Here is an 11696-nt window from a genome sequence, read left to right as displayed (position 1 = left end):
CGATCAGAAACGGCAGAGAACAGACTCCAGGGGAGGCAGGCAGTTCTCCTGCCTCATGACAGGGGGCGCTCATGATCCCAGATATTGTGACTGCACACCTGCAGAGTAAGACCCAGTGAGCTAGCCATGGAGCTAGCCACAACAAACAGCTGGCTTCCCAAGAACACATTCAAATAGTAATAAGGCCTGTGCGTCATCTGCACCTGATTGGCTCAGCTGGTCATTGGTGACGCGATCCTCGGATTTTAAACTCAAACCCCGAATCCCACGTCACAGATTGACGTCAATGACGGCCTGAACAGAGTCCTTGAATGTAGGCCTTCTGCGATCATTTGGTCACTAATCATTTTCTTTGTCTTGCAGGTAAATACTTAAAAAAAAAAAAAAAAGCCATTAAGGATAGGTTATGCTTCCTTAATTTACGAGCATCACGATGCGGGATGAAAAGATAATTTTTAGTCCGGGTCTTTACTTAAAGACCCGTATGAAAAGGAGGATGTGTGGACTCTGATTGGCTCAGAGTCCAATCAGAGGCTGGTTTTAAACGGGCTGGTCTCTATTTCGGCTCGTTCGCTGGTAACAAGCTCCTATCTTTATTCCTCTTGTTCAAAAGAGGAATAAAGAGGAACTTTATTCCTCTTTTGAACAAGTACAACAAACAGCTGGCTTCCCAAGAACACATTCAAATAGTAATAAGGCCTGTGCGTCATCTGCACCTGATTGGCTCAGCTGGTCATTGGTGACGTGATCCTCGGATTTTAAACTCAAACCCCGAATCCCACGTCACAGATTGACGTCAATGACCGCCTGAACAGAGTCCTTAAATGTAGGCCTAATCATTTTGTTGGATAGCAGGTAAGTTCTTCTAAGAAAAAACAAAAGCAAAAAAAAAAAAAAGCCATTAAGGACAGGTTATGCTTCCTTAATTTACGAGCATCACGATGCGGGATGAAAAGTTAAGTTTTAGTCCTGGTCTTTACTTAAAGACCCGTATGAAAAGGAGGATGTGTGGACTCTGATTGGCTCAGAGTCCAATCAGAGGCTGGTTTTAAACGGGCTGGTCTCTTTTTCGGCTCGTTCTCTGGTAACAAGCTCCTATCGTTTCTGCTCCGCTGGTGGGCAAAAGCAAGGAGGAGGCAGATAAATGCTTTAACAACTTTATTCCTCTTTTGAACAAGTACAACGAACAGCTGGCTTCCCTAAAACTAACACGCTGCGCTCCCCACAACAACCGGACACTTTTCTCGCTCTTCTTCCGAGCAGCGCCTACATGTTGCTCTCTACTGCCCCCTCGGGAAGAGAGGGGGCAGTGGAGAAAGGCTGGGCCTGTAAGAGCAGGTTATTGTTTGTACTTACGGTAATCTGAGTCATGTGACTAAACCTTTAATAGTCACATGACATGTGAAATAGAAATATGATGTAGATATATAGCAATAGATATTTAAATCTGAATCACAGTATTTATTTACGATCTTTGAATGCAGGTCATCTGTGACAATTTAGCCACTTTGTCTTTTTGTTGCCTTGTCAATACTTGTAAAAACAAAAAAGTAAATATTCTACTAGTTTATAAAATATATAACTACATACTCATTTAATGTATAAGCTTTTAATGGCTTATTGTAATTGAGATGCTTCGCTTTGAAAATAATTAAAATTCAAGATGAAAAACGAAACAACACATTCAAATAGAAATAAGGCCTGTGCGTCATCTGCACCTGATTGGCTCAGCTGGTCATTGGTGACGTGATCCTCGGATTTTAAACTCAAACCCCGAATCCCACGTCACAGATTGACGTCAATGACCGCCTGAACAGAGTCCTTGAATGTAGGCCTAATCATTTTGTTGGATAGCAGGTAAGTTCTTCTAAGAAAAAACAAAAGCAAAAAAAAAAAAAAAAGCCATTAAGGACAGGTTATGCTTCCTTAATTTACGAGCATCACGATGCGGGATGAAAAGTTAAGTTTTAGTCCGGGTCTTTACTTAAAGACCCGTATGAAAAGGAGGATGTGTGGACTCTGATTGGCTCAGAGTCCAATCAGAGGCTGGTTTTAAACGGGCTGGTCTCTTTTTCGGCTCGTTCGCTGGTAACAAGCTCCTATCGTTTCTGCTCCGCTGGCGGGCAAAAGCAAGGAGGAGGCAGATAAATGCTTTAACAACTTTATTCCTCTTTTGAACAAGTACAACAAACAGCTGGCTTCCCAAGAACACATTCAAATAGTAATAAGGCCTGTGCGTCATCTGCACCTGATTGGCTCAGCTGGTCATTGGTGACGTGATCCTCGGATTTTAAACTCAAACCCCGAATCCCACGTCACAGATTGACGTCAATGACCGCCTGAACAGAGTCCTTGAATGTAGGCCTAATCATTTTGTTGGATAGCAGGTAAGTTCTTCTAAGAAAAAACAAATACAAAAGCAAAAAAAAAAAAAAAAAAAAAAAGCCATTAAGGACAGGTTATGCTTCCTTAATTTACGAACATCACGATGCGGGATGAAAAGTTAAGTTTTAGTCCGGGTCTTTACTTAAAGACCCGTATGAAAAGGAGGATGTGTGGATTCTGATTGGCTCAGAGTCCAATCAGAGGCTGGTTTTAAACGGGCTGGTCTCTTTTTCGGCTCGTTCGCTGGTAACAAGCTCCTATCGTTTCTGCTCCGCTGGCGGGCAAAAGCAAGGAGGAGGCAGATAAATGCTTTAACAACTTTATTCCTCTTTTGAACAAGTACAACAAACAGCTGGCTTCCCAAGAACACATTCAAATAGTAATAAGGCCTGTGCGTCATCTGCACCTGATTGGCTCAGCTGGTCATTGGTGACGTGTTCCTCGGATTTTAAACTCAAACCCCGAATCCCACGTCACAGATTGACGTCAATGACCGCCTGAACAGAGTCCTTGAATGTAGGCCTAATCATTTTGTTGGATAGCAGGTAAGTTCTTCTAAGAAAAAACAAAAGCAAAAAAAAAAAAAAAAAGCCATTAAGGACAGGTTATGCTTCCTTAATTTACGAGCATCACGATGCGGGATGAAAAGTTAAGTTTTAGTCCGGGTCTTTACTTAAAGACCCGTATGAAAAGGAGGATGTGTGGACTCTGATTGGCTCAGAGTCCAATCAGAGGCTGGTTTTAAACGGGCTGGTCTCTTTTTCGGCTCGTTCGCTGGTAACAAGCTCCTATCGTTTCTGCTCCGCTGGCGGGCAAAAGCAAGGAGGAGGCAGATAAATGCTTTAACAACTTTATTCCTCTTTTGAACAAGTACAACAAACAGCTGGCTTCCCAAGAACACATTCAAATAGTAATAAGGCCTGTGCGTCATCTGCACCTGATTGGCTCAGCTGGTCATTGGTGACGTGATCCTCGGATTTTAAACTCAAACCCCGAATCCCACGTCACAGATTGACGTCAATGACCGCCTGAACAGAGTCCTTGAATGTAGGCCTAATCATTTTGTTGGATAGCAGGTAAGTTCTTCTAAGAAAAAACAAAAGCAAAAAAAAAAAAAAAAAGCCATTAAGGACAGGTTATGCTTCCTTAATTTACGAGCATCACGATGCGGGATGAAAAGTTAAGTTTTAGTCCGGGTCTTTACTTAAAGACCCGTATGAAAAGGAGGATGTGTGGATTCTGATTGGCTCAGAGTCCAATCAGAGGCTGGTTTTAAACGGGCTGGTCTCTTTTTCGGCTCGTTCGCTGGTAACAAGCTCCTATCGTTTCTGCTCCGCTGGCGGGCAAAAGCAAGGAGGAGGCAGATAAATGCTTTAACAACTTTATTCCTCTTTTGAACAAGTACAACAAACAGCTGGCTTCCCAAGAACACATTCAAATAGAAATAAGGCCTGTGCGTCATCTGCACCTGATTGGCTCAGCTGGTCATTGGTGACGTGATCCTCGGATTTTAAACTCAAACCCCGAATCCCACGTCACAGATTGACGTCAATGACCGCCTGAACAGAGTCCTTGAATGTAGGCCTAATCATTTTGTTAGATCGCAGGTAAGTTCTTCTAAGAAAAAACAAAAGCAAAAAAAAAAAAAAAAGCCATTAAGGACAGGTTATGCTTCCTTAATTTACGAGCATCACGATGCGGGATGAAAAGTTAAGTTTTAGTCCTGGTCTTTACTTAAAGACCCGTATGAAAAGGAGGATGTGTGGACTCTGATTGGCTCAGAGTCCAATCAGAGGCTGGTTTTAAACGGGCTGGTCTCTTTTTCGGCTCGTTCTCTGGTAACAAGCTCCTATCGTTTCTGCTCCGCTGGTGGGCAAAAGCAAGGAGGAGGCAGATAAATGCTTTAACAACTTTATTCCTCTTTTGAACAAGTACAACGAACAGCTGGCTTCCCTAAAACTAACACGCTGCGCTCCCCACAACAACCGGACACTTTTCTCGCTCTTCTTCCGAGCAGCGCCTACATGTTGCTCTCTACTGCCCCCTCGGGAAGAGAGGGGGCAGTGGAGAAAGGCTGGGCCTGTAAGAGCAGGTTATTGTTTGTACTTACGGTAATCTGAGTCATGTGACTAAACCTTTAATAGTCACATGACATGTGAAATAGAAATATGATGTAGATATATAGCAATAGATATTTAAATCTGAATCACAGTATTTATTTACGATCTTTGAATGCAGGTCATCTGTGACAATTTAGCCACTTTGTCTTTTTGTTGCCTTGTCAATACTTGTAAAAACAAAAAAGTAAATATTCTACTAGTTTATAAAATATATAACTACATACTCATTTAATGTATAAGCTTTTAATGGCTTATTGTAATTGAGATGCTTCGCTTTGAAAATAATTAAAATTCAAGATGAAAAACGAAACAACACATTCAAATAGAAATAAGGCCTGTGCGTCATCTGCACCTGATTGGCTCAGCTGGTCATTGGTGACGTGATCCTCGGATTTTAAACTCAAACCCCGAATCCCACGTCACAGATTGACGTCAATGACCGCCTGAACAGAGTCCTTGAATGTAGGCCTTCTGCGATCATTTGGTCACTAATCATTTTCTTTGTCTTGCAGGTAAATACTTAAAAAAAAAAAAAAAAAAAAAGCCATTAAGGACAGGTTATGCTTCCTTAATTTACGAGCATCACGATGCGGGATGAAAAGTTAAGTTTTAGTCCTGGTCTTTACTTAAAGACCCGTATGAAAAGGAGGATGTGTGGACTCTGATTGGCTCAGAGTCCAATCAGAGGCTGGTTTTAAACGGGCTGGTCTCTTTTTCGGCTCGTTCGCTGGTAACAAGCTCCTATCGTTTCTGCTCCGCTGGCGGGCAAAAGCAAGGAGGAGGCAGATAAATACTTTAACAACTTTATTCCTCTTTTGAACAAGTACAACAAACAGCTGGCTTCCCAAGAACACATTCAAATAGTAATAAGGCCTGCGTCATCTGCACCTGATTGGCTCAGCTGGTCATTGGTGACGTGATCCTCGGATTTTAAACTCAAACCCCGAATCCCACGTCACAGATTGACGTCAATGACCGCCTGAACAGAGTCCTTGAATGTAGGCCTAATCATTTTGTTGGATAGCAGGTAAGTTCTTCTAAGAAAAAACAAAAACAAAAGCAAAAAAAAAAAAAAAAAAAAAAAGCCATTAAGGACAGGTTATGCTTCCTTAATTTACGAACATCACGATGCGGGATGAAAAGTTAAGTTTTAGTCCGGGTCTTTACTTAAAGACCCGTATGAAAAGGAGGATGTGTGGACTCTGATTGGCTCAGAGTCCAATCAGAGGCTGGTTTTGAACGGGCTGGTCTCTTTTTCGGCTCGTTCGCTGGTAACAAGCTCCTATCGTTTCTGCTCCGCTGGCGGGCAAAAGCAAGGAGGAGGCAGATAAATGCTTTAACAACTTTATTCCTCTTTTGAACAAGTACAACAAACAGCTGGCTTCCCAAGAACACATTCAAATAGTAATAAGGCCTGTGCGTCATCTGCACCTGATTGGCTCAGCTGGTCATTGGTCACGTGATCCTCGGATTTTAAACTCAAACCCCGAATCCCACGTCACAGATTGACGTCAATGACCGCCTGAACAGAGTCCTTGAATGTAGGCCTAATCATTTTGTTAGATCGCAGGTAAGTTCTTCTAAGAAAAAACAAAAGCAAAAAAAAAAAAAAAAAAAAAAAAAACCATTAAGGACAGGTTATGCTTCCTTAATTTACGAGCATCACGATGCGGGATGAAAAGTTAAGTTTTAGTCCGGGTCTTTACTTAAAGACCCGTATGAAAAGGAGGATGTGTGGACTCTGATTGGCTCAGAGTCCAATCAGAGGCTGGTTTTAAACGGGCTGGTCTCTTTTTCGGCTCGTTCGCTGGTAACAAGCTCCTATCGTTTCTGCTCCGCTGGTGGGCAAAAGCAAGGAGGAGGCAGATAAATGCTTTAACAACTTTATTCCTCCTTTGAACAAGTACAACGAACATCTGGCTCCCCTAAAACTAACACGCTGCGCTCCCCACAACAACCGGACACTTTTCTCGCTCTTCTTCCGAGCAGCGCCTACATGTTGCTCTCTACTGCCCCCTCGGGAAGAGAGGGGGCAGTGGAGAAAGGCTGGGCCTGTAAGAGCAGGTTATTGTTTGTACTTACGGTAATCTGAGTCATGTGACTAAACCTTTAATAGTCACATGACATGTGAAATAGAAATATGATGTAGATATATAGCAATAGATATTTAAATCTGAATCACAGTATTTATTTACGATCTTTGAATGCAGGTCATCTGTGACAATTTAGCCACTTTGTCTTTTTGTTGCCTTGTCAATACTTGTAAAAACAAAAAAGTAAATATTCTACTAGTTTATAAAATATATAACTACATACTCATTTAATGTATAAGCTTTTAATGGCTTATTGTAATTGAGATGCTTCGCTTTGAAAATAATTAAAATTCAAGATGAAAAACGAAACAACACATTCAAATAGAAATAAGGCCTGTGCGTCATCTGCACCTGATTGGCTCAGCTGGTCATTGGTGACGTGATCCTCGGATTTTAAACTCAAACCCCGAATCCCACGTCACAGATTGACGTCAATGACCGCCTGAACAGAGTCCTTGAATGTAGGCCTAATCATTTTGTTGGATAGCAGGTAAGTTTTTCTAAGAAAAAACAAAAGCAAAAAAAAAAAAAAAAAGCCATTAAGGACAGGTTATGCTTCCTTAATTTACGAGCATCACGATGCGGGATGAAAAGTTAAGTTTTAGTCCTGGTCTTTACTTAAAGACCCGTATGAAAAGGAGGATGTGTGGACTCTGATTGGCTCAGAGTCCAATCAGAGGCTGGTTTTGAACGGGCTGGTCTCTTTTTCGGCTCGTTCGCTGGTAACAAGCTCCTATCGTTTCTGCTCCGCTGGCGGGCAAAAGCAAGGAGGAGGCAGATAAATGCTTTAACAACTTTATTCCTCTTTTGAACAAGTACAACGAACAGCTGGCTTCCCTAAAACTAACACGCTGCGCTCCCCACAACAACCGGACACTTTTCTCGCTCTTCTTCCGAGCAGCGCCTACATGTTGCTCTCTACTGCCCCCTCGGGAAGAGAGGGGGCAGTGGAGAAAGGCTGGGCCTGTAAGAGCAGGTTATTGTTTGTACTTACGGTAATCTGAGTCATGTGACTAAACCTTTAATAGTCACATGACATGTGAAATAGAAATATGATGTAGATATATAGCAATAGATATTTAAATCTGAATCACAGTATTTATTTACGATCTTTGAATGCAGGTCATCTGTGACAATTTAGCCACTTTGTCTTTTTGTTGCCTTGTCAATACTTGTAAAAACAAAAAAGTAAATATTCTACTAGTTTATAAAATATATAACTACATACTCATTTAATGTATAAGCTTTTAATGGCTTATTGTAATTGAGATGCTTCGCTTTGAAAATAATTAAAATTCAAGATGAAAAACGAAACAACACATTCAAATAGAAATAAGGCCTGTGCGTCATCTGCACCTGATTGGCTCAGCTGGTCATTGGTGACGTGATCCTCGGATTTTAAACTCAAACCCCGAATCCCACGTCACAGATTGACGTCAATGACCGCCTGAACAGAGTCCTTGAATGTAGGCCTTCTGCGATCATTTGGTCACTAATCATTTTCTTTGTCTTGCAGGTAAATACTTAAAAAAAAAAAAAAAAAAAAAGCCATTAAGGACAGGTTATGCTTCCTTAATTTACGAGCATCACGATGCGGGATGAAAAGTTAAGTTTTAGTCCTGGTCTTTACTTAAAGACCCGTATGAAAAGGAGGATGTGTGGACTCTGATTGGCTCAGAGTCCAATCAGAGGCTGGTTTTAAACGGGCTGGTCTCTTTTTCGGCTCGTTCGCTGGTAACAAGCTCCTATCGTTTCTGCTCCGCTGGCGGGCAAAAGCAAGGAGGAGGCAGATAAATACTTTAACAACTTTATTCCTCTTTTGAACAAGTACAACAAACAGCTGGCTTCCCAAGAACACATTCAAATAGTAATAAGGCCTGCGTCATCTGCACCTGATTGGCTCAGCTGGTCATTGGTGACGTGATCCTCGGATTTTAAACTCAAACCCCGAATCCCACGTCACAGATTGACGTCAATGACCGCCTGAACAGAGTCCTTGAATGTAGGCCTAATCATTTTGTTGGATAGCAGGTAAGTTCTTCTAAGAAAAAACAAAAACAAAAGCAAAAAAAAAAAAAAAAAAAAAAAGCCATTAAGGACAGGTTATGCTTCCTTAATTTACTAACATCACGATGCGGGATGAAAAGTTAAGTTTTAGTCCGGGTCTTTACTTAAAGACCCGTATGAAAAGGAGGATGTGTGGACTCTGATTGGCTCAGAGTCCAATCAGAGGCTGGTTTTGAACGGGCTGGTCTCTTTTTCGGCTCGTTCGCTGGTAACAAGCTCCTATCGTTTCTGCTCCGCTGGCGGGCAAAAGCAAGGAGGAGGCAGATAAATGCTTTAACAACTTTATTCCTCTTTTGAACAAGTACAACAAACAGCTGGCTTCCCAAGAACACATTCAAATAGTAATAAGGCCTGTGCGTCATCTGCACCTGATTGGCTCAGCTGGTCATTGGTCACGTGATCCTCGGATTTTAAACTCAAACCCCGAATCCCACGTCACAGATTGACGTCAATGACCGCCTGAACAGAGTCCTTGAATGTAGGCCTAATCATTTTGTTAGATCGCAGGTAAGTTCTTCTAAGAAAAAACAAAAGCAAAAAAAAAAAAAAACAAAAAAAAAAACCATTAAGGACAGGTTATGCTTCCTTAATTTACGAGCATCACGATGCGGGATGAAAAGTTAAGTTTTAGTCCGGGTCTTTACTTAAAGACCCGTATGAAAAGGAGGATGTGTGGACTCTGATTGGCTCAGAGTCCAATCAGAGGCTGGTTTTAAACGGGCTGGTCTCTTTTTCGGCTCGTTCGCTGGTAACAAGCTCCTATCGTTTCTGCTCCGCTGGTGGGCAAAAGCAAGCAGGAGGCAGATAAATGCTTTAACAACTTTATTCCTCCTTTGAACAAGTACAACGAACATCTGGCTCCCCTAAAACTAACACGCTGCGCTCCCCACAACAACCGGACACTTTTCTCGCTCTTCTTCCGAGCAGCGCCTACATGTTGCTCTCTACTGCCCCCTCGGGAAGAGAGGGGGCAGTGGAGAAAGGCTGGGCCTGTAAGAGCAGGTTATTGTTTGTACTTACGGTAATCTGAGTCATGTGACTAAACCTTTAATAGTCACATGACATGTGAAATAGAAATATGATGTAGATATATAGCAATAGATATTTAAATCTGAATCACAGTATTTATTTACGATCTTTGAATGCAGGTCATCTGTGACAATTTAGCCACTTTGTCTTTTTGTTGCCTTGTCAATACTTGTAAAAACAAAAAAGTAAATATTCTACTAGTTTATAAAATATATAACTACATACTCATTTAATGTATAAGCTTTTAATGGCTTATTGTAATTGAGATGCTTCGCTTTGAAAATAATTAAAATTCAAGATGAAAAACGAAACAACACATTCAAATAGAAATAAGGCCTGTGCGTCATCTGCACCTGATTGGCTCAGCTGGTCATTGGTGACGTGATCCTCGGATTTTAAACTCAAACCCCGAATCCCACGTCACAGATTGACGTCAATGACCGCCTGAACAGAGTCCTTGAATGTAGGCCTAATCATTTTGTTGGATAGCAGGTAAGTTCTTCTAAGAAAAAACAAAAGCAAAAAAAAAAAAAAAAAGCCATTAAGGACAGGTTATGCTTCCTTAATTTACGAGCATCACGATGCGGGATGAAAAGTTAAGTTTTAGTCCTGGTCTTTACTTAAAGACCCGTATGAAAAGGAGGATGTGTGGACTCTGATTGGCTCAGAGTCCAATCAGAGGCTGGTTTTGAACGGGCTGGTCTCTTTTTCGGCTCGTTCGCTGGTAACAAGCTCCTATCGTTTCTGCTCCGCTGGCGGGCAAAAGCAAGGAGGAGGCAGATAAATGCTTTAACAACTTTATTCCTCTTTTGAACAAGTACAACGAACAGCTGGCTTCCCTAAAACTAACACGCTGCGCTCCCCACAACAACCGGACACTTTTCTCGCTCTTCTTCCGAGCAGCGCCTACATGTTGCTCTCTACTGCCCCCTCGGGAAGAGAGGGGGCAGTGGAGAAAGGCTGGGCCTGTAAGAGCAGGTTATTGTTTGTACTTACGGTAATCTGAGTCATGTGACTAAACCTTTAATAGTCACATGACATGTGAAATAGAAATATGATGTAGATATATAGCAATAGATATTTAAATCTGAATCACAGTATTTATTTACGATCTTTGAATGCAGGTCATCTGTGACAATTTAGCCACTTTGTCTTTTTGTTGCCTTGTCAATACTTGTAAAAACAAAAAAGTAAATATTCTACTAGTTTATAAAATATATAACTACATACTCATTTAATGTATAAGCTTTTAATGGCTTATTGTAATTGAGATGCTTCGCTTTGAAAATAATTAAAATTCAAGATGAAAAACGAAACAACACATTCAAATAGAAATAAGGCCTGTGCGTCATCTGCACCTGATTGGCTCAGCTGGTCATTGGTGACGTGATCCTCGGATTTTAAACTCAAACCCCGAATCCCACGTCACAGATTGACGTCAATGACCGCCTGAACAGAGTCCTTGAATGTAGGCCTTCTGCGATCATTTGGTCACTAATCATTTTCTTTGTCTTGCAGGTAAATACTTAAAAAAAAAAAAAAAAAAAAAGCCATTAAGGACAGGTTATGCTTCCTTAATTTACGAGCATCACGATGCGGGATGAAAAGTTAAGTTTTAGTCCTGGTCTTTACTTAAAGACCCGTATGAAAAGGAGGATGTGTGGACTCTGATTGGCTCAGAGTCCAATCAGAGGCTGGTTTTAAACGGGCTGGTCTCTTTTTCGGCTCGTTCGCTGGTAACAAGCTCCTATCGTTTCTGCTCCGCTGGCGGGCAAAAGCAAGGAGGAGGCAGATAAATACTTTAACAACTTTATTCCTCTTTTGAACAAGTACAACAAACAGCTGGCTTCCCAAGAACACATTCAAATAGTAATAAGGCCTGCGTCATCTGCACCTGATTGGCTCAGCTGGTCATTGGTGACGTGATCCTCGGATTTTAAACTCAAACCCCGAATCCCACGTCACAGATTGACGTCAATGACCGCCTGAACAGAGTCCTTGA

The sequence above is a fragment of the Poecilia mexicana genome, unplaced genomic scaffold (assembly GCF_051168715.1).
Source record: "Poecilia mexicana isolate PSO_F unplaced genomic scaffold, ASM5116871v1 scaffold_8, whole genome shotgun sequence".
In the NCBI taxonomy this organism is placed as follows: domain Eukaryota; kingdom Metazoa; phylum Chordata; class Actinopteri; order Cyprinodontiformes; family Poeciliidae; genus Poecilia; species Poecilia mexicana.
The sequence above is the reverse complement of the archived record's forward strand: the minus strand, read 5'-3'. Positions refer to the sequence as shown.